This window comes from Tupaia chinensis, unplaced genomic scaffold (assembly GCF_000334495.1).
Source record: "Tupaia chinensis unplaced genomic scaffold, TupChi_1.0 Scaffold000115_1, whole genome shotgun sequence".
Taxonomy (NCBI): domain Eukaryota; kingdom Metazoa; phylum Chordata; class Mammalia; order Scandentia; family Tupaiidae; genus Tupaia; species Tupaia belangeri.
Window position 1 is genome coordinate 761,465 of NW_006159579.1, and position 23,121 is coordinate 784,585.

Consider the following 23,121-nt stretch of genomic DNA (forward strand, 5'->3'; position numbering starts at 1 on the left):
TTCCTACTGTAATTGTTTCTAAAAACGTTTTTTTATTTTGTCTGTTCATGGTTGAAACTTATATTAGCAGCTCTTTTAATGTTAAAAGTCATGTAATTCTTCACATTCTTTTTGCCTTGTTTTAAAATAATTTTTGTATTGTGTCCCCATCTTTCATTTATAATCTTTACAGCATCAGAACCATGTTGCCTGCATTGTCTTATTTTAATCACGTGCCAGTTTTGCAGTGCTACCAAGTCTGGATCTGAGAGGCAGCTTGTGTGAGTCATTTACATACATTTCTGTTTATATTCTCCAAATTAATTTGCAACTTTATACTTCTCATCCAATTACATGTTGAAAGCAGATTTTTAATAATTTATTTTAAGAAGGAATTTCTCATGTGTAGGATTTAAAACCTGGCTCAAAGAGCAGAAGCTATTAAACAATAGCAGAAACCAGACAATATGTAGGACTTTACATGGTAATTGCTAAACATTTGAATGTTCCCAAAAATGTGAGCCTGTGCGTCTATGTATGTTTCTACGTGTTATTCCACTAGGGACTTGCACAGATAGGTTTTGCACAATATCCTTGCTGTTATTGTCAGCCATAAACAAATTACACGTATTTAACAAGTTAATGTCAGATTGGCCAGGAGCCACTGGGAGGTGTGTACTTAGTGACATCAGCTGGCAAAGAGCCCTGGTAACAGGGAGGGTTTGGAGGGTAGAGGAGAGAGAGAGGAAGCAGGAGGGAGGGAGAACAGAGAGACAGAGAGAGACTGTATCTGGGGATTCTGGCAAGGTGAAGAGCTGGTCTGTTTGGCAGGACCTTCCCATCTGGGATCCATCTGTGTTTCCCTGGAATGGGACAGGCAGCTCCAGTCAGTGAGAAATCGCAGATGTGAGAGAGCTGACACATGTCCAGCTAAGAAAGGAGGAGGAAGGCTGGTTTCGGATTGGGCTTTGAAGATTAGGAGGAGGAAAAGAGCAGCTTTTTAATATCTATTTCAAATAAATTTTGTGTATTAAGAATCAGGACATTCAGGGTAAGTACATTTTAATTTAGTTAAGGGGGCTAAAGTGCACAATTCTCTGCCTTTCGAAGCTTTTTACTTAAATTAGGGTGATGTGAATGTTTCTTGATATTTAGTATAAGAGCTAAGTGTTTAACTCTGTTTTTTTTGATGGTTCGTTTTATCTTCCTATCTCATTTTTCAGTTGCTCCCTTTATGTTTGACTGCCATGCTTTCTGAATGAAAACTTTGGTTGATAATGAGATGTAACCTATGAATCCTACAGCTAGGAAAGCAGTCGCACAAATGTTTCTGTAAGGTATTCCACATTGTATCCGATGCTTTGAGGGAATTTTTTTCTCCTTTAGGTATCCCTAATGGAAATAGGCAATGTTTTAAAAGATGGCTCATAAAACACTCTTTTCTATTGTCAGATTTTACTTCAATGTATGCAGACAAATTACCATGAAAAGAGTTTGCATTAAAACCAGTAATATTGTTATTTTAGATGTATTTAGGTCTTTTTCATTACAGTTTGTTCCTCTGTTGTTTTGCTCTATTTACTCCCTTACAAAACAAGTAAATAACAACAACAAATCTGACTGGTGGTTTTGAGGTAGTTTTGTGCTGCAGTAAATTCACATGCACGGAACTAACCTTGTTAGTTTGTGATGCCTGTTTTAGCTTTCTGCTATTTCTGTACACTGTATTCATGTCTTCGAGGCCTCCTAATCCAGACACCTCCAGGGGAAGAACTTGAGTTTGGGACTTATACGTGCTATACAGCCATTATTTACTAGTTTTCTTTTTTAAATCTAAAGCAAGGTACTGTTCTCCATGAGTCTCTGTTTTATGCAATTCCTGGCTCATGTTGGTACTGGGAAAATTCAGCACAGAGATGTACAAGTTACAATTCCTCTGTCTTTGCAGGGGGTACACTCCAAGGGGATATGTCCCCAATGGCTGCCTGAAATTGAAAAGCGTACCAAGTCCTATGTACATTATGTTTTTTCTTTTAAAAATGTCTCCTCCACTTTAAGAGACTTAAGACTTTTTTAAATGAAAAAATATGCTATACATAGGACTGGGTACACTCCTTAATTTCATATATACCTATGGTAAAGTTTAATTCTTAAGTTAGAAACCGTAAGAGATTCACAGCCATAACTAATAAAGTAGAACAATGATAATCATATCCTATGGTAAGTCTCCTCCTTTCTTTCTCTGTCTCACTCAAAATAATATTATTGTTTTGTAATCACCTATTTTCAGACCTGATCACTAGTAACTGAAACTGCAGAAAATGAAACCTAACTTAAGGGGAGACTACACCCTTTGTATTTTTAACTTCAGTTTTGGGGTAAGAATGGGTCTGACCTATCTATAGTTTTCAGTGTGCCTTTCCTCTTGCTGTAGGAACCTACCAGGTCATCTGTGTTTGTTGTATATCCTATATCCTCACTAAGCATGGCTATTATAAATACTGGGTGGGGGGGAGACCTTCTGAATATTATAATGCAGATGAACAGAAAAACTTTGAAAAGTCAACTAGCAGGCCTGAGACACTGAGTTGAATTGCTTCGTGAGAACACTTTACATTTTTGGTTTTCCTGAAAATTCTACAAGCTCTCAAATAAGAATTTTAAATACTTAAAAATAAATACTTTTTTTTTATTCCTGTAAAGTTCATCACCCTGTACTTGTATCAGTTGGTCAGTAAGAGGGCAGTCTAATACTCTGAAATTTCTTACTTCAATTTTATAGTCTGCTTTAAATTTGTAGTTTGTTTGAATTTGTAAAAATGTTAGGGTTTCTGTTCTGATAGGTGCCATGTTCAGCATCTCTGGTGCTTGTATGAATATGTGGAAAGATGGAGTGTTTATAGCGAATTACACTGCACCCTTCAGTGAGCAAACACTTTATACTGCACCCTAGAAGATGTGTTCCTGGGGTGATGCTGAGGTGTAGTGTAGCCCTGTAGTCTACCCCACAGTAGTCCACTGTGTTTTCATACCACTTTGTGTCCATACTAGGAGTAGTGTGTTCTTTTTAAAGTTTAATTTTCTTTTTTCATTAAAAAGAGAGCACACAACCCCGACAGGATCTTCCATAACCCACCCCACGCTTCAGCCTGTTCAGATTATGGGTGCACACACACACACCGACTCTACAGGGAGGCTCTGGGATGTGAACTAGGGACCTTCTCATGTGGAGCCAGCCTTGCACAGTGTTGCATCCCTTTTGCACAACTGCTGGCTCCTGGAAATAGTTTTGACACTAGAGTTTCAAGAAATGTTAGGAATAATATGTAATATGCATTACAGTATGTGAAGATCTGACTGTAAATAAAGGTGCATGATTAAGAGTCGTCCTTAGACCAGACAGTTCAGGAGAGTAGGTGCTTGTTACTGAGGTTATAACCAAGATATCTTTTAGTTGAATACTGTAGAAAATCATAGTACTTTCTAAAGACTATGAAATAGCCTGAAAAGCTTTATTATGATGAGTGAGGGAAGTCTCCAAAATTAGCTTCCAGGAATGACTCAAGGATTTTTTTTCTTAGCAAAGGTCCATATTTGGACAAAAGGAATATAATGTAATAATATCAATAAACTGGAGATTAAGATCATTACATTTAAAGGACACCTTTTTTTCCTTGAGATTTTTGTTATAGGGTGCATGCTCTCTCCCAAAAGACAGAGACAGAGAGACAGAAAGTGAGAAATCCCCACCCCCACCCCCGGGGAATGGGCACGCCACAATCCCTTCTCCTCCATTCTCCTTTAAGGATTTGGGGCACGCACGCACACGCGTCCAGTATGAGTTTCAAGCTGCCGGGTCTGTGACTTGAACTGCGGTTGGTTGGGTGGGAATCCAGCAACGTAACCATTACACCATCTGCTGGTCCCAAAATGGCATCTTTGGAACATCAAAAATGAGTGCTTCCAAGTTTCAATCAAAATATTTTGTATACAACTGGAAAAATTCAAGTGCACCTGAAGATTGGTTAAGATCAGTTCCTTGATAATTATTTACTTATTGAGATATTTTTTCTATAGGGCTCATGCGCTCTCCAAGAGACAGAGACAGAATGTGAGAAATCAACCCTTGGGGGATTGGCCACACAATTTCGTCTCTTCCATTCTCCTCTAAGTATTTTGGGCATGCACACACATGTCCAGCATGAGTTTCAAGCTGCTGGGTTCAGGACTCGAACCATGTCAACCATGTGGGAATCCAGTGCCTTAACCATTATGCCACCTGCTGGCCCCGGTAGTTATTTTAAGGCTCTTTAGTGATGAAAGTGCTTATAAATCCCCAGTAATGATGTATGGGCAGTATTAGGACTAGAAAGAACTTTAAAAATAACCTAGTCAAGCTTTTGCTTTCTTTCTTTCTTTTTTTTTTTGCGAGGTTTTTCGCTATAGGGAGCGTGCGCTTGCCAGAAAGCGAGAAATCACCCCCCCAGGGGAGATGGCCACGCTGCAATCCCTTTTCCTCCATTTTCCTCTCGGGATCTTGGGCACATACGCACATGTGCCCAGCATGACTTTAAGCCTCTGGGTCCGGAACTCGAACCATGGTCGACTACATGGGAGTCCAGCGACACAGCCATTATGCCAATTGCTGGCCCCATCAAACATTATTTTATAAAGAAAGTTGAGAGCAGTGTAATGAGGTAGTAAAAAGCCTCCCTGTTCCAGAGTTTCATGTCCTAGTTGGTTGGTGCCTTAGCTTGGACTAGAATTGTGTCCAGATTTTACAGGGCATTCATCTTACAAGCTTTTTTCTATAGCATATTGTATATGATAATAGGGTACGGGATAAAAGAAGTAAAATCTCTTCAGGTGATAAAATATATGATTGCACAGCCCTGGTATGTCCTGGAAATGAGTACCAACCAAGGGAATCACGGAGGAGGTAGCAGTTGATCTGCATTCAGGAGGATAGGAAAGATTCCTCGTGTTTGGAAGGAGCACACCGGGCGGATGACCCTGGACCTCAGTGTCAGACACATCGTCGTGCAGCGTCGATTTCTCCTGTTTTGAAGTATATGTCTAACTGCTGCTCTTTTCAGATCCAAGTGTGGCTGTTTGCCTCTGAGATACTTAGCGGTATATATAGATCCACGACCCTCCCCATCCCCGGACCCCTACCCCTTGACCTTCACTTACACACCAGGAAGCTCTGATTTAAAAGTTTCTGCTGGCACAGCCGCAGTAGTGCAAAGCTGTGACGTGCCACTGCACAGTGCTGGAGCCACCTGGAAGATCCGGGTTCTAGTCCCAAAACAACTTCACCATGCCTGGTGTAGCAGCACACCCGTGATCCTGGACTGAGGATTTTGCCATGGCAAGACCCTATATATTCTCTGTCTCTCATTCCTCTTCTCTCTATAGACCTTAAAAATAAATAAACAAACTTTAAAAAGATTTCTATGATGGATTGTATGGGTTAAAATTTTTTTTTCCAAGTTCAAGTAGTAAATAAAGGAATTAGTGTTTCTTTATCTTGCCGAAAAGCAGCCTATCATAACTGGCTGCTATATTCTCACTGGCTGATGGGTTTTCCAAACAGCATTTAACTTACACATACTATGTGGCGACACAGATTTATGCTGAGAAATTTAAAACTTTAGCATGTGGATTTACTTTTCTAAAGCATGCCAAAACCTGCAAAACGCAACTGCTTGTGCTTTGTTGAAAGCAACAGTTAGTGGAAACCCTATCATTCAGTCCTGAGCAGCTTGTTAGAGAGTCCTGGCAAGGTAGGGTACAGTTCTTCATAGAGTATGCATGTTCATATTATCTGCAGTTGTCTCTCAGTTGGACCCTCAAGTAAATTGAATATATGTTTTCATTTGGTTGTGGTAGTTAGGACAAGTGGAAGAATGGCAGTGAAAAGAATATGTTACTGTTCAACATTAGGCTGTTTTAGGCGTGAGCTAATTTAGTTTAACTTTCATCGCTAAGCCTCAGTTTTCTCAACTGTAAAATGGGACTAAAATGACGGGTCAGAACTACAAAGTAACCAGCATAACTGCTTCTTTTTTTTATTTTGGAGAGGTTTTTGCTATAGGGTGCGTGCACTCGCCAGAAAGAGAGAGAGAGACAGAGAGACAGAAAGCGAGAAATCACCCCAGGGGGGATGGCCACGCCGCAATCCCTTCTCCATTCTCCCCTCGGGATCCTGGGTACGCATTAGTAAGCCACTGGGTCCGGGACTCGAACCGCGGTCAGCTACATGGGAGTTCAGCGACATAGCCATTCCACTAACTGCTGGTCCCGATAACTACTTCTTGAATACACAGTATGATTTGTCTTTTCATATGATTTTTCTTAGACTCCTCCCCCCAAAAATTGAAGTCATAATAATGAAAAGATGTAGTTCAAATGTATTTCCTGCATATTTTGAATATGTCTCACTCCAGACTGGCAGGGAAGCAACCCTGCTTCCTTAACTAATTCTTAATCATGGGAGAAGGGTACGTGTAGAGAATGCTGCAGCTTTAAAAACTCAAACCTGTTGCTGTGTGGCAAGCTGTTAATGTTTAGGGACCCTGCATTACTTACCCTGCTGGAAGAGCTGGGGGATGGGCTGCGTTGAGGGTGACAGATGTGCCCTCTGCTGCCTGCGGGCGCGTGCCGGCTCTGTCCCTCTGCTCCCAGCACCAGGTGCAGCCATTGTTCTGGCTGGTCTCTCTTCATCCGGCCTCGTCTGTTACTCTGCTCTTTCTAGCTCATTGTTTCTGTAGGAAATTAGCATTAAAAACCCATCTGAAACCCCCATGTCCCTCAACTGCAGGTGACTGTTATTGGCCCCAGCTGCCACCCTTGCGCTTGATTACTTCCATATGGGTCTGTGCAAAGAAGTAGTAGCCATTTATTGATTTCCACCACAACCCCCACCTCTATCACTCAAACCATAATACCCTGAAATCTATTAGACCCCCAATAGACTGGATAGCTCAGTTGGCACCACAACTGTGATGAACGTTTTACAAGCAAAACTAATTACACCCTCTTTTTACCCCCGTCACCCTCCTACCTAAATATTAAATGCAGCAAAAACTAAACTGGAGTGTCATAGTGGAATAGTAAATCTTTTAAATGTCTGGAGATGAATCTGTTTCTGAGTAGTAAAGCTTTTAGACTTTGGATGGGCTTTTATGGAAAATTTTAGTCATCGCTTTAAATATTTCATACCACACCCATAATATTCAAGCCAGCGATGGCCCAGAGGCCCCTAGGGTGGGGGTAGGGAGCACACAAATTTTCATCATTTGCTTTTTGGTTTATTAAATTTGATCGGGGTGGGTAGTATGTTAGGGAAAGGACCTGGTTTAAAATAATAATATGTTTTGTAGGAAAAACTACATTTAATCATTAAACCCTTTTGTTTTATGTTATTTTGGGGTTTTGTTTGCACAAATAGTTGTTTTAGTTTACTTATTAGAATAAATACCATGGCCAGAATGTTGCTGAACTAGACTTCTTTCTTCCTTCTTTTAGCAGTAAACAAATTTCTGTGTTCCGTTTTCATTATTGTTCTTAATCAAGATTATATATGTTGTCTGGAAAACTATGATGAATTTTTTTTTTAAATGCAAAAATGCATCATGCTGTTCCCTACGACCCACTAGTCTCAAACAGGTAATTTAAGTATCTTGCTTAAATCCTTAAATCAAATTTTAAGGTAGTCCATATAGTTCTGAAGCTATTATTGGCTCTCAATGAATTGTATTGTGACCTTGGCCACCTCACTGTCACTGTCCGTGAGGATTGTCTTGGTAACCTTACATTAATGGCTCAGGAATCAAGGGGGAGGTGATTTCCTTTTGATTGCTGAGTGTATAGCTGTGCAACTCAGGTTTAAAGTAAAATCTGGAGTTTACAATGTTTGTAATTAAATTATTTAATAATTTCAACATTTAAAGTAAAAACTTCAGTACTTTAGTCTTAGCTACATGGAGCTTTTTATAAGTATAGAACGTATGACCTTTTCTGTTGGGGAAATGTCCTTCTGCCTTTTTTTCTTATTTGCTTTCTTTCAGTTCTGTTTCTTCTAGAGTTTTGTGAAGCCCCTGGTGCCCAATATTTAACCTGACAGCACCTGTGGAGGTGAGCCTCCAGGTAAAGCCAGGTGGCACATTGAGGACAGGTTAGCATTTATAGTATTTGAAGATATTTTTTTGAATGTTTTTCAGTCTGCTCCCTTGTTTTAGGTAGTAGAGAAATGTTAGGTTACAGAGGTCGGGAGGGAAAGAGTTGAGATTAGAAACTGGGTCTTCTGAGGGGGCTAAGTGGATGGTGTGGTGGTTAAGGTCCCAGACTCCCACACAGGTAGTGTGGTGGTTAAGGTTCTGGACTCCCACATAGTTGACTGCAGTTCGATTGTGGACCTGGCGGCTTTCTCCCCTCTCTCAATCCCCCTTCCCCCGCCATGTGTGTGTCTCTCTCTGATGAGCACATGTGCCCTATAGCAAAGTAAAATAATAATACATAAAATTAAATAATTATTTTTTTCAAAATTGAAAGAAAAGAAACTGGGTCTTCTGACTCCAAATGAAGTCAGTATACTTTCGTTTGAAATTCGGAGCCAGTACACAGTATTAGCACAGTATTTCTATAGATGTTATTGTCTCAGGTGTGTGCATGTGTTTTTTAGCCGTTGGTATTCAGGGAGAATGGAGGTTTCCTTTAAGGCATGTATGAAGAAAAACATGGTTCCTTCATTCTATGGGTACTGCAGAAACTAAATCAACTAGGAAAAGGAATTTTCAATAGTGTACTGTAGGACTGATTACCTATGTTTATATCCCTGTTAATTTTAATAAGTTGCTAGTATCTTTCCTGGGGTTAATGTCATGAGGAAATATCTTGGTTTTTGCCCAGTGGAACTGGCTGAGCAACCACCCCTGGTAGCTGTCCTTCTCATTTTTTATCAGTATGCCTTTTGATCTAAGTGAAAAGAAAAAAAGTTGACAGTAGCTGCTGCTACTGCTTCTTTCTTCTTTCTTCTTTTTGTTCTTCCTTTTTCTTTTCCTCCCTTCTTCCCTCCCTCTCCCTCCCCCGCCCCACCCCTGCCAAATCTATGGTTCTGTTTCTCCAAGTAGACACGCATGGCGAAGAGCCACATGTACTTTGTCGTCCCAGGGCTGTGACTCGGGGGAGGCATGTAGGGTACCTGGGGTGCCAGCTTTGAGGCTCTCAGTCTCAGGGTTGGCTCTGCACTTCAGGGGAGACAGTCTTGGCTCTGCACTTCATGAGAGAGCCATAGGCACCATTCCTTATCTCAGTACTAGCCCTGTTCTCAGTAGTGTCCAAAATGGCAGAACTGGTATGATCAGTCTTCTAGAAACATTCTTTTCCACCTTTATTTTTTTAAAAATAGTTTTATTTAATTTTCTTGCTGCTGCTTCAGTTTGACCAGAGAGAGTGAGTGAGAAAGCAAGCCACCAGGTCCAGGACTTGAACCATGATCACCCATGAAAGAGTCCAGCACCTTAATCACTATGCCACCCGCCAGCCCCTCCATCTTTATTTTGGAGAATGAATGAAATAAAAGTATTTCTTGCCATCATAGCCAAGAGAACCTTCTCTTAATACCAAATCTTACTGGGGTAGGGGTGGTTTGCCTTAAAATTTAGTTGTTTGGGGGGGGGGGCATTTTGTTTAACTAATTTACTTTTTTGAGGTTTTTGGCATAAGGCATGTGTGCTTTGTGTGGGTATGTGAGGAAGGAGTGAGAAATTAGCCCCTAGGACTGTGGCCACATTGCAGTCCCATCTCCATTCTTCTCATCAGACTTCAGACACACATGTACACATTCCCAGCGATTTTAAAGCTGCCAGGACCAGTATTCGAACCTAGATTGTCCATGTGGCAGTCCAGAGCCTTAACCACCATGCCACCTGCTGGCCCCTGGAGTCCATTTTAAATAATTTAGTACAAACCTTTTTTTTTTTTTTTTTTTTTTTGAGAGGTTTTTGCTGTAGGGCATGTGTGCTCTCTAGAGAGACAGAGATAGAAAGTGAGAAATCACCCCTCTGGGGGGATAGCCATGCCTAAATTCCCTCTCCTCCATTCTCCTCTTGGGATCTTGGGCATGTATGCACGCACATGCACCTGGCGTGAGTTTAAGCCACCGAGTCCAGGACTCGAACCGCAGTCGACTACATGGAAGTCCAGCGACATAGCCATTATGCTAACTACTGGTCCCTCAGCACAGAGTTTTAAAGGGCCTTCAACTTTTTTGGTTTGTTTCTTTTAGTTTGTTTGTTTTTAAGATTAATGTATTTAATTCCATTTGTTACGAACATTTTTTAATATGACCAGAGAGAGAGAGAAAGGGAAAGCAAGAAAGCAAGCCTCCAGGTCCAGGACTCCAACTGTGGTCGACCACATGGGAATCCAGCGCCTTTAACCACCATGCCAACTGCAGCCCGGTTTGTTTCTTTTTAAAATGCTACTTGTTTCTTTTTTCTCACATTTTGCATACACAAATCAATATATGCTCTTAACTGGAGAAATGAGTATCATGAGTAAATTAAAGACAGATATTTCATTTGTTATTTTGATGACTACTCAACATTTTTTCATCAGTTTCATGTTTTAAAAATTATTTAATTTTCTCTAATATTTCAATATTATTAACATTATTGAATTTAATTTTAATTTTCTATAGGACATGTGCTTTTACTAGAGAGAGAGACAGAGAGAAAAAGTGAGAAGTAAGCTGGACCCAAACTGAAGTTGGCCATGTGGGAGTCAGTCTCTGAACCATGATACCACCTGCTGATCCCTTTCGGTTTTGTTAAGGGTGCCTCTGCTTGCCAGAAAGAGTGGGAAAGAGAGCGAAAGCACTCCCTAACTGGTTGTGGTCACTCCTATTTTTTATCCTATTATGATGAGTCAGGAGTGGTGATTTCTGAAGATAACAGTTTTTTGGGGTTTTTTTGAGAGGTTTTTGCTATAGGGCGCGTGCGCTCGCCAGACAGACAGACAGAGACATAGAGACAGAAAGCGAGAAATCACCCCCCAGAGGGGATGGTCACACCACAATCCCTTCTCCTCCATTCTCCTCTCGGGATCTTGGGCATGCACGCACATGCGCCCGGCGTGAGTTTAAGCCACCGGGTCCAAGACGCGAACCACGGTCGACTACGTGGGAGTCCAGCGACATAGCCATTATGCTAACTGCCGGTTCCTGATAACAGTTTTTCATGTATGAATGGAAGTTATGCTGGAGAAGATGGAGAGAAGGGTTTCAGGAAACCATGAGGGTCAAAGTGGAAGTTTTTTGTTATTTTAAGGTAGATTGAGCCAGCCAATAGGTTTTTTTTTTTTTTTTTTTTTTTGAGAGGTTTTTGCTGTAGGGCATGTGTGCTCTCTAGAGAGACAGAGATAGAAAGTGAGAAATCACCCCTCTGGGGGGATAGCCATGCCTAAATTCCCTCTCCTCCATTCTCCTCTTGGGATCTTGGGCATGTATGCACGCACATGCACCTGGCGTGAGTTTAAGCCACCGAGTCCAGGACTCGAACCGCAGTCGACTACATGGAAGTCCAGCGACATAGCCATTATGCTAACTACTGGTCCCTCAGCACAGAGTTTTAAAGGGCCTTCAACTTTTTTGGTTTGTTTCTTTTAGTTTGTTTGTTTTTAAGATTAATGTATTTAATTCCATTTGTTACGAACATTTTTTAATATGACCAGAGAGAGAGAGAAAGGGAAAGCAAGAAAGCAAGCCTCCAGGTCCAGGACTCCAACTGTGGTCGACCACATGGGAATCCAGCGCCTTTAACCACCATGCCAACTGCAGCCCGGTTTGTTTCTTTTTAAAATGCTACTTGTTTCTTTTTTCTCACATTTTGCATACACAAATCAATATATGCTCTTAACTGGAGAAATGAGTATCATGAGTAAATTAAAGACAGATATTTCATTTGTTATTTTGATGACTACTCAACATTTTTTCATCAGTTTCATGTTTTAAAAATTATTTAATTTTCTCTAATATTTCAATATTATTAACATTATTGAATTTAATTTTAATTTTCTATAGGACATGTGCTTTTACTAGAGAGAGAGACAGAGAGAAAAAGTGAGAAGTAAGCTGGACCCAAACTGAAGTTGGCCATGTGGGAGTCAGTCTCTGAACCATGATACCACCTGCTGATCCCTTTCGGTTTTGTTAAGGGTGCCTCTGCTTGCCAGAAAGAGTGGGAAAGAGAGCGAAAGCACTCCCTAACTGGTTGTGGTCACTCCTATTTTTTATCCTATTATGATGAGTCAGGAGTGGTGATTTCTGAAGATAACAGTTTTTTGGGGTTTTTTTGAGAGGTTTTTGCTATAGGGCGCGTGCGCTCGCCAGACAGACAGACAGAGACATAGAGACAGAAAGCGAGAAATCACCCCCCAGAGGGGATGGTCACACCACAATCCCTTCTCCTCCATTCTCCTCTCGGGATCTTGGGCATGCACGCACATGCGCCCGGCGTGAGTTTAAGCCACCGGGTCCAAGACGCGAACCACGGTCGACTACGTGGGAGTCCAGCGACATAGCCATTATGCTAACTGCCGGTTCCTGATAACAGTTTTTCATGTATGAATGGAAGTTATGCTGGAGAAGATGGAGAGAAGGGTTTCAGGAAACCATGAGGGTCAAAGTGGAAGTTTTTTGTTATTTTAAGGTAGATTGAGCCAGCCAATAAGCATAGTGATTAAAGTGGTTGGCTCCCACGTGGCAGACCGTGCAGTTGAATAACATGCCAGGCATGTGTGCATGTGTGCCCAAAATCTTGAGAGGAGAGTGGACGAAAAGGGATTACAGTGTGATCATACTTCCTGGAGGATGCTTTCTCACTTTCTCTCTCTCTCTCTCTCTTTCTCTCTGGCAAGGGCATGTGCACTAGAGCAAATTCAAAAAAAGAAGGAAGATAATAAAACCAAAGAGGTAGCCAATGTCTAGGTTATATGATCTATGCTATTTTCAGGAGCAAGGACTATGCTATGGGTAATAGCTTTAAAACGTTTAGAATTGGGGCCAACAGGTTGCATGGTGATTGAGGCACTAGACTCCCACATTGTTGAGCGTGGTTTGCGTCCCAGACCTGGCAGCTTGCTTTTTCACTTTCTCTCTCTCTCGTGCATGTACCCTATAGCAAGTTAAAAATTATAGTAATAATAAAATTAAATAAATCTTTTAAAAAAAAACTCTTAGAGTTTTGTTTGTTTTTAAATAGGAAAGTGTGACTTGACGTTTTTGAGATGGGAGGCGATGCATAAAAGAAATTTCATGGGGGAAATCTGAAACTCAGGGAGACCATTTTTTCTTTAAAAGTTATTTTAAAATGATTTCTTTTATGAGACTGGGAAAAAGAAAGAGAAGCACTCTTGCCAGGGTCACATGACATGATCCCCACAGCCTTGCCAACCAGCATTATATGTCTGTACCTAGCATGAATGGGTAGACTGGGAAAACTGAACCCACGATCCTCCTTGTAGACTTGTCATTGCTTGAGCTGTGCATTATTGTTGTGCCACCAAGCCATCCCAGCCAGTGTGACCATTTCGAGATGATTATGGTAGGCTGGCAAGAGATAGCAAAGGTCTAAGCTGTGTCTGTAATAGGTGGATTGGAGAGGGGCAGAGGATTTAGACTTGGGGTGTGTAACGCCAGAAAAAAAAAAAAAGGAAAAAGGGATTGCTTTTAAAATGATAAAATTAAACTGATGAATGCTTGTGTTTTTCCCATGTGACCAACAATGCATTTTTGTGCTTTCAAAAAGAAATCGGATGAATAAGCTTAGGGTACTGTATGTATTTTATTAGACATTTGGGGGTGGCAAAATAATTTCTAAAATATTTCTGGCAACTTTATTTTCTTTTTGATCTGCAGGATGAAAAAGTAAAATTCTGGGGTTTTGATGAAATTAGCAGACCATATGGTGTTTACATAGACTGACTGCTATGTGAGGTAGCTATGTTATTTTTCTCTTTCAGAATCTGATGCTTTACCTGATGCCAGTGTTCTGAAACATTTATTTCGTAGTCAGCAGTATGGGAAGCAGTTATTCTAGCTATCCAATATTTTCTTGATGTCTCAATTGATGTCACCATTTATGTCATGTTTAATTCTTTTCTCTTAGTTTAATATCAAAAAGATTAGATCTTCATATTTACGTAGAGCTCCCTTTCCTCTTCTCACGTCATAGCACACATAGAAAATGAGAAATTCTTTTTTGGGGGGGGGAGGGGAGAGGTTTTCGCTATAGGGCGCGTGCACTCGCCAGACAGACAGAGAGAGACAGAAAGCAAGAAATCACCCCCCAGGGGGGGGGGCACACCGCAATCTCTTCTCCATTCTCCGCTCAGGATCTTGGGCATGCACACACACGCGCCCGGCGTGAGTTTTAAGCCACCGGGTCCGGGATGCGAACCGCGGTCTACTACGTGGGAGTCCGGTGACATAGCCATTACACTAATTGCTGGTTCCTGAAAATGAGAAATTCCAATTGGCTCTGCCAGGTTGAGGAAATCAATATTTTAGTAAACTTAATCATTCACTCATCTCCAGTTTCCCTTGGCACATAGTTTGGGAAGTTCTGTCTTAATATAAAAGGTATTGAAACCATTCTGTGCATTACAGTTTAGAATGGTTTCTCAATGCCATATTTATTTCAGATTACCACATGAAAGGTTTCACGAACCTTACTGTACAGTAGACTGCATTGTACAATACAGTATGGTATAGAATTCTATAATATAGTAGAATAATGAATTAGAAAGGAGTTAATAGAGTATATGTACCAGATACTATACTAAGACTGTCTGTGATTATAAAAGTCAAGAGCTCAGAGAACTCACAAGCACTGAAACAAGTCACCTGTAGTCACCATGTAACAAATTACATCATAAAGATACTTACAGTGGCTGAAAGAGTGCAGGTGTGGGCCCAGCCTTAGTGGAGCAGGCAGTAGGTACTGAGCTGCAGTGTTGGAAACCACATGGCCGGTTTAGATTCCAAGTTGATCTGAAGCCCACTGGGTCCTTGTATCCAAGACCTTAACTGACCAGAAGGCTGGGGAAAGAGGATTGCAGCATAATGAGACCCTGCAGAAGGTACTCATCTCTCTCATGAAAGACAGGAAATAAATAGTTCAAATGTGGATGAAATTCTGTCAAAGTATAGTATCTAGAACAATTAATGAAAATGTTTGAGTTGGACCTTAGGAGGAGTTTTTAAAGTGCATGGGACAGGGAAGGCAGGACATTTAAGCAGTGAGCACAACCTGTTTTTTGGGCTTTATGCCTGTTTAATAGCTATCAGAGATCTCCTCTTAATATAAAAGTATATATTGTGACTCAAGAGTTTGCTCTGATGGCAAACATGGTTATTTGCCCTGCCAAAGTGCCCATCTACCTTTCATTTATGTTGTTTGGATTCAGTCCCCGCTGTAATACAACCTGATATTTGCATTGCGCTTTTAATTTTCAAAGCTTTTTATCCTTATAAAAGCCCCTTAGGGATAGGAAATAAAAGCCAGGTGGTAGTGTTTTTATTTTTATATTGGAGAAAACTGAGGCATCATCATATCGTTATTTTAGTTCCAAGATAGGAAGATCTTTTTCCATTGCTTGATTGCAAAGTGCGCTGTCCAACAGAAGAACCTCAATTCTCTGGGCATAGCCCGGAGTGCTGACTGAGGCAGCAACCAGGAGGGCGCCAGCAAGGCAGACAGCATGCTTGCTGATTATGGAGCTAACAGCCTGACATCTGCAAGCTGCAGCTGTAGCCTTGTGCTATAGCATATCCATATTTCTGCTCACACTTGTGAAGAATCACAGGGCTTGGAAGAGTGCAAGTTAAACCATTCCAAACTTCCAAGCATGCTCTGCCTCTGGGAGTTTTCTTCTGTGTTAGGTGGAATTGTCCATGAGATCCTACACTTTTCTCAGTTCATTTATTGCCATCTTTAGTCCATCTTCCTTATATCACTTTTAGTTGAATGCTAAAATAAGATTGAGCTGTCATAATAAATTAATTGAGTAGGTGCTAAGTTTGTCACTGCAATGTTTGCCAAAGAGATTATTTCCCAGGCTGGTTTTTTAGTATCTTTATCTTTCACTTTGTTTTTGGAAACACAATAGAATTCCTGATGATGTTTCAAGGTGTTATTGTTAAAGTAATTATTTCAAGGGATAGTGACAGTAGTTCACATGTAAAAAGGCTCAACTACGGTCACTTTTCCTTGAAATAATTATTCTTAGTGTTTATCCATTTTTCTGATGTACCTGGATTTTTGGACATAGTGAAGGAACAAAGTTTCTGGATCATTTAATTTTGAGGAGCTATCCCAGGAAAAGGATGATCTTGGTGTGGAGCCAACATTTTTGAAATCCTGGTTCATTCGTTTTTATTCTGTAAGGTATCCCCATTGCCGCTTCTTAAGACCGTTTGCTTGGTAATATGGATCTGCTTTCTCAGAGAATCTCTCAGTCAAAGGCCCAAATGGGTTCCTACATAATAGCTTCTATTTTTTAGTCTTCTGACTTTAATAAACTCTGCTTCAGCTGTAGATCTCTATTTTTATCTTCAAATATTTATGACGAAAGAAATTATAGAAGAATGTGAAATCTCTGAACTGTGATGAATGTTCATTTCTTTTGTCTTATTAAATTCTTGGTTGGGACCAGCAGTTGGCATAACGGCTATGTAGCAGAACTCCATGTAGTCGACTATGGCTCAAGTCCCAGACCTGGTGACTTAAACTCACACTGGCACACGTGTGTGTGTGCCAAAGATCCCGAGAGGAGGAGGGATTGCAGCATGGACATCCCTCCCTTGGGGGGCTAATTTCTCACTCTCTGTCTCTGCTTTTTCTGTCTTTCTGGTGAGTGCACATGCCCTGCCAAAAAATAAAAAAAAAAAAAAAAAACAACTCTCCCCCCTCCAAAAAAAATTCTTGGTCATGATTGCAAACTTCATTGAGTTCTGTAAGAATTCACTTAATTTTTTTTTTTTTTTCTATAGGGTGCATGCACTCACCAGAGAAACAGACAGAAAATGAGCAGTCACCCGCCGGAGGTATGGCCATGTTGTAATCCCTACTCCTCCATCCCCCTCTTAGGATTTCAGGCATGCGTGCACATGCGCCCAGCATCTTGAGTTTAAGCTGCAGGTCTGGAGCTTGAACGGTGTTTGACTACATGGGAGTCCAGTGACATAACCATTATGTCATCTACTGATCCCAGGAATTCATTCTGTTAGCATCACTCAATTTAGATTTCTTTTGCTATATAGTTATGGAATCTAGAACCCACCAGAGCTGTCATCTCTTCTTAACTTTATGAATTTGGCCATAATATAACCTTCCTGAGCCTTAGTTTCTGATGAGGATGATGATGACAAGAGTACTGCCTATTGTCTTAGTGTTGTATAAATAAGAATATTTTATAGCATACTTAATGCCATTATTTGCACATAATTGGGTTCTAATATTATTTACAGATGAATAAATGAAAAACAGAGAGGAGTGGTAACTTGTTATTATATTTGCTTCCTGATTTATATCATGCAAGTCTTGCTCTACTCAACTCTTAGGTAACTTGGAAACCTGCTTTGTTATTAGTATAGATGAAGAAAACATATAGTGTTCATGGACTTCTGAAGGAAGGTGTTTAAATCAGATTTCCTTTTTGTTCACAAATGTCGTCAAAATATAAGTTAATAGGATAATGCAGATAGTTTCAAAAATAGCAACCAGGGAACCAGCAGTTAGCGTAATGGCTGTGTCGCTGGACTCCCATGTAGTCAACCGCGGTTCGCGTCCCGGACCCAGTGGCTTAAATCTCACGCCGGGCGCATGTGCGTGCATGCGTGCCCAAGATCCCGAGAGGAGAATGGAGGAGAAGGGATTGCGGCATGGCCATCCCTCCTGGGGGGTGATTTCTCGCTTTCTGTTTCTATGTCTCTCTCTGTCTGTCTGGCAAGCACACGTGCCCTATAGCGAAAACCTCTCAAAAAAAAAAAAAACCTTAAGAAAAAAAAATAGCAACCAAAGGCCAAAAGTAAGTGGCCTCTTATCTATCTCATTTTTATTTCTTTTACAATTAATTTAGTATTTGTATACCAATTAAAATTTTCTCACACTTTTAAAACTCCCTAGTGTTTTCTAGGGCCATTTACATATGATTGAATTGATAATTTATAATAATTTCCGTGCGAGGATTTATTTTTAAATATAGATTATCCCAGGAACAGCAGATGGCATAATGGTTACATCGCTGGACTCCCATGTAATCGACTGTGTGGTTTAAGAACTGGACCCGGCAGCTTAAAACTTGTGTGTGTGCGTGCGTGTGCGTGTGTGTTTGTGTGTGTGTGTGTGCCCAAATTTCCAAGAGGAAACTGGAGGAGAAGGGATTGCCGCATGACAATGGGGTGATTTGGGAGGAGTGGTTTGTCACTTTCTGTCTCTGTTTCTTTCTGGCGAGCACACGTGCCCTATAGCAAAAATCTCTTAAAAAAAAAAAAAAGATTATCCACAAGGGCCACCAAATGGCATAATGACTATATCTGGTCTTCCATGTAGTCAACTGTGGTTTGCTTCCCAGACTCCGCTGCTTAAAATTCAGGCCAGACATGAGTGCGTGCATGCCCAAGTCCCAAGAGGAGAATGTAGAAAAAGGGAGTATGGCATGGCCATCCTCCCAGGGCGTGATTTCTCACTTTCTGTCTCTCTGTTGAACACATGTGCCTTATAACAACAACAAAAAAACTCCAAAAAAAATAAATAAATAAAATAAAAAGGATTGATTATCCCGGGGCTGGCAATTGGCATGGTGGTTATGGTGCTATCTGTGCTCTCACATGGCTGACCACAGTTTGAGTCCCAGACCTGTTGGTTTGCTTTCTCACTTTGTCTCTCTCTCTCTCTGGTCAAATTAAAAATTACACACACACACACACACACACACACATATAATTAAATAAATAATTCTTTAAAAAATAGATTATTCCCCCCAAAATGGTAAAGAGTTTAAAAGTCTAGACTGTGAGTAAATATAAATTTGGACTTGACATTTAATATGGAACTGAGATAAACAGTTTACATTTATTTGTAAAAAGAACCATCATCAAAGGAATTGACTTAAATGAACTTCTGCTTACACCCATTTGCTATTACTATTCCCTTAGAGGGGAACTTGTAGTTTTTCCATCTTGCAAGGCTATTGAGTTCCCGCACTTTGTGGTGTCCCACAAGGCTGGCACAACAGCCCTCTGCTTGAAGTGCCTACAGCTATCATCCAAAGGGGCCAAACACATGGCGTTGCAGTGTACTTCCAGATGTCATTCTCTCTGTTTGGATGACTTGGAGCTTAAGAAGGGTATTTGCTCTTGAATAGGAGTAAAATTGTTACCTTGGCCAAAGGCCAACTCTGGCACTGTTCCCACATCTGTTATTGATTAAAAGTGAATGCTGGTCAGTCAGAATGCAAGAGCGCTGGTCTGATTATCCAGTTCAGCCTTCAAGATAAAATACTGCAGGAAATCTGGAGGATGGCATAAACTGGCAATACAGAGAATTTGCAATAGGATCCTTTGATAATAATGCTTGTATAGAGGCCTGATAGACAGAGATACCCTGAGTGGCTTCCACATGTTAGAAGATATTATAGGGCCAGGGCCAGCAGGTGGTATAGTGGTTAAGACGCTGGGCTCCCTTGTGGCTGACTGCAGCTCCAGTCCCAGATCTGGCAGCTTGAAACCGAGTGTGGGGCTAGCAGGTGGCATGGTGGTTAAGGTCACTGGATTCCCACATGGCTGACAACGGTTCGAGTCCCAGACCTGGCAGCTCGCTTTCTTGCTTTCCCTTTCTCTTTCTCTCTTTGTCTGGTCAAATTAAAAAATTATCATAAATGGAATTAAATAAGTAAATAATAATTTTTTAAAAAGATGGGGGACCGGCAGGTGGCTTGGCACTGGACACTCTCACATGGCCGACCATGTTTCGAGTCCTGGACTTGGTGACTTGCTTTCTCACTTCTCTCTCTCTCTCCCTTTCTCTCTGTGTGTGTGTCTCTGGTCAAATTAAATGAATAAATAAAACTGAATAAAATAATTCTTAAAGAAAAGAAACTCACCCCAGGTGTGTGCCCATGCATGCCCAAGATCCCAGTAGGAGAACAGAGAAGGGGTTGCAGCGTGGCCATCCCCGCTGAGGGGCGATTTTTCGTTCTCTGTCTCTCAGGCCTGTGCCCATGCCCTATAGTAAAAATCTCTCCAATAAACAAACAAACAAAAAAAGATGATATTATAGGGCCAGCCATATAGCCTAAGGATTAAGAGAATGAGATTCCACATGCCTGACCATGGTTCAAATTCCCACTCCAGAGGCTTGGAAAACACACTGGGCACATGTGCTTGTATGACCAAAGTCTTCACATGATGGAGAAATGGAGGAGGGATAGCATTGTGACCATGCCCCATAAGGAGGGGGTGCTTTATCCTTCTCTGTCTCTTTCTTCCTCTCTGTCAAGCACTTGCTCCCTTTGCCAGCTAAGAAAATATGGTCCCAGCTAGCAGGTGGCATGGTGGAAAAGGCCCTGAACTCCCACATGGTTGACCACAGGACATGGTTGTCCCAAACCTGGCAGCTTGCTTTCCTCTCTGTCTCTAGTCAAATTACAAAAATAATAATGGTAACTAATAAAATTAAATAATTATTTAAAAAAATAGAAAAAGATCTGTTTTAATCTCTCTGTCAAGCACATACTCCCTCTGGCAATTAAAAAAAGAAAACCTCTATATTCAGAAACACCCTTAAAGCATGACTGTGGGTGGGGACCAGCAGGTGGCATAGTGGTTATATCGCTAGTGAACTGTGTTATTGATTCCAGGACCGGCGGCTTAAAACTCATGCCGGGCACATTTGTATGCATACCCAAGATCTCAAGAGGAAAATGGTGGAGAGTCACCCCTAGGGGATGATTTCTTGCTTTATGTCTCTTTCTCTCTGTCTCCAGCAAGCACATATGCCCTATGACAAAAATACCTCTTTCAAAAAAAAAGCATGGCCATGGAATATGTGGATTGATTCCTTTGCAAGGATTTTAAAAATTATTTTTAAAATACATAATTACATACATACAGAACATTATTTTAAAAACACATAAAATATAGATGTTAAATATTAGGTGTCCGGGGGACCAGCAGTTAGCATAATGGCTTTGTCACTGGACTCCCATGTAGTTCGAGTCCCGGACCCAGCGGCTTAAATTCACGCCGGACGCGTGTGCGTACATGCCCAAGATCCCGAGAGGAGAATGGAGGAGAAGGGATTGCGCCATGACCATTCCCCCTGGGGGGTGATTCCTCACTTTCTATCTCTCTGTCTGGCGAGCGCATGCGCCCTATAGCGAAAAACCTCTCAAAAAAAAAAAAAATATATATATATATATTAGGTGTCCTATGAGCTTTTTGTATTTGTTTACATTCATGTTTACCAGAAAATTTCTACCTGTTTCCTGCAATATTTAACTAATTTTCCCCCTGGTATTTGCACTCCATTTAAATGGAATGATAGTGTGTACTTTTTTTTTTTTTGGAGAGGTTTTTGCTATATGGTGTGTGCGCTCGCCAGAAAGACACAGAGAAACAGAGAGATAGAAAGTGAGAAATTACCCCCCCCAGGGGGAGATGGTCACGCCGCAATCCTTTCTCCTCCATTCTCCCTCTCAGGGTCTTGGGCATGCACACACACGTGCCTGGCGTGAGTTTAAGCCACCGAGTGGCTTAAACTGGTGGTCCCAGTGTGTACTCTATTTGTCTGTCTTCTTTGTGTTTCTTGTATGTAATTGAATGAATAAATAATGTTCATTTATAATGTGGTAGGAGTCTATTGTGTGGTTGTACAATCGTTTTATCTACTCACGTGTTGGTGAACATTTGGGTTGTTCGCAGTATTACCAGTAAGAGTGCTATAAATACCCACATGTCAGTCACTGTGAACCTGTTTTAATTTCTCTTTGCATGGAACTATTCACTCATTAGGTAACTTTGTTTATTTCACTTTCTAATATACTAAATAGTTCTCCAAAGTGCTTGTACCATTTTACACCTCCATCATTGTACGAGAGTTCCACATGATCTACATCCCCCTTATCATTTAGCCAGTCTTTTTATTTTAGCTGTTTTAGAATGTGATGGCGATTCCTTATACTTCCAGTGTATATTTTCTTGATGATAAATGATATTGACCACTTGTATGTATTGGAGAGAGGCATGTCTTACTTGATAGCTGTCATTCTGTTTAATCAGAAAATCTCTGTTCACATCTCCTGCCCTTTGTTTGTTTGTTTGTTTTAATTTGGGCGTTCACCTGGGAGAGAGGGCAATAGAGAAAGAAAACACCACCACCGCTCCTACCCCCACACAGTCATGCTGCAATCCCTTCTCCATCTCTCTCTCTACTTTCAGAATTTTGAGCATGCATGCACACATGCCCAGCATGGTTTTCATGGGTCTGGGTCTGGAACTCTTAACTGCATGGTTGGCCATGTAGGATCCATCTGCCTTAACTACCAGGCAACAGGGCTGGTAGTTCTTTTTAAGCAATTACGTTTCTCTCTCTCTCTCTTTTTTTAATGTTTTTGCCATAGGGCACATATGCTGTGAATAGAAAGACATAGAAGGAAGTGAAAAATCATCCCTTAATGAGGATGGCCACATCACAATCCCATGTCCTCTAGCCACCTGTTGGCCCCTGTTGCACATAATTATATAATTGTACATTTTGGTGTCTTTTCCTCTTTTTTTGTTGTTAAATGCAGAGATATTCTTGAATTTTAAAAACTCATACAAATGGGCATATCCATTTTAAATGAAATGTTGCATAATAATATTATAGCATAGTATAATTTCTCTTTTGTGTTTAAAATAAGGTATATGTATATAAAATCGAAATAAGAGTGCTTTGGCTTATAAATAGAAAAGAATGCTTTGGCTTGTCCCTGTCAGAAGCTAAGTAATCTTATTTCATTTGTATTTAAGTCAGTTGAAGTACTGGAACTTTTTTTTTTTTTTAAGAGGTTTTTGCCATAGGGTGCATGTGCTCA

At 40.8% G+C, this 23,121-nt stretch overlaps 1 protein-coding gene across 5 annotated transcripts in view; it reads left to right on the plus strand.

Annotated features, from left to right (window-relative positions):
* CBFA2T2 (CBFA2/RUNX1 partner transcriptional co-repressor 2) overlaps positions 1-23,121 on the plus strand; it is an 84,450-nt gene that overhangs the window by 1,251 nt on the left and 60,078 nt on the right. For 3 of the 5 annotated variants that reach the window (XM_006144010.1, XM_014586117.2, XM_006144011.3), the window contains exon 2: positions 173-260. The gene's annotated coding sequence lies outside the window, so the exon portion shown is untranslated. Of the gene's footprint in view, positions 1-172; positions 261-1,005; positions 1,031-14,985; positions 15,124-23,121 lie in introns of those variants that run through there. The other 2 variants (XM_027770141.1, XM_006144012.3) reach the window with 2 other exon arrangements.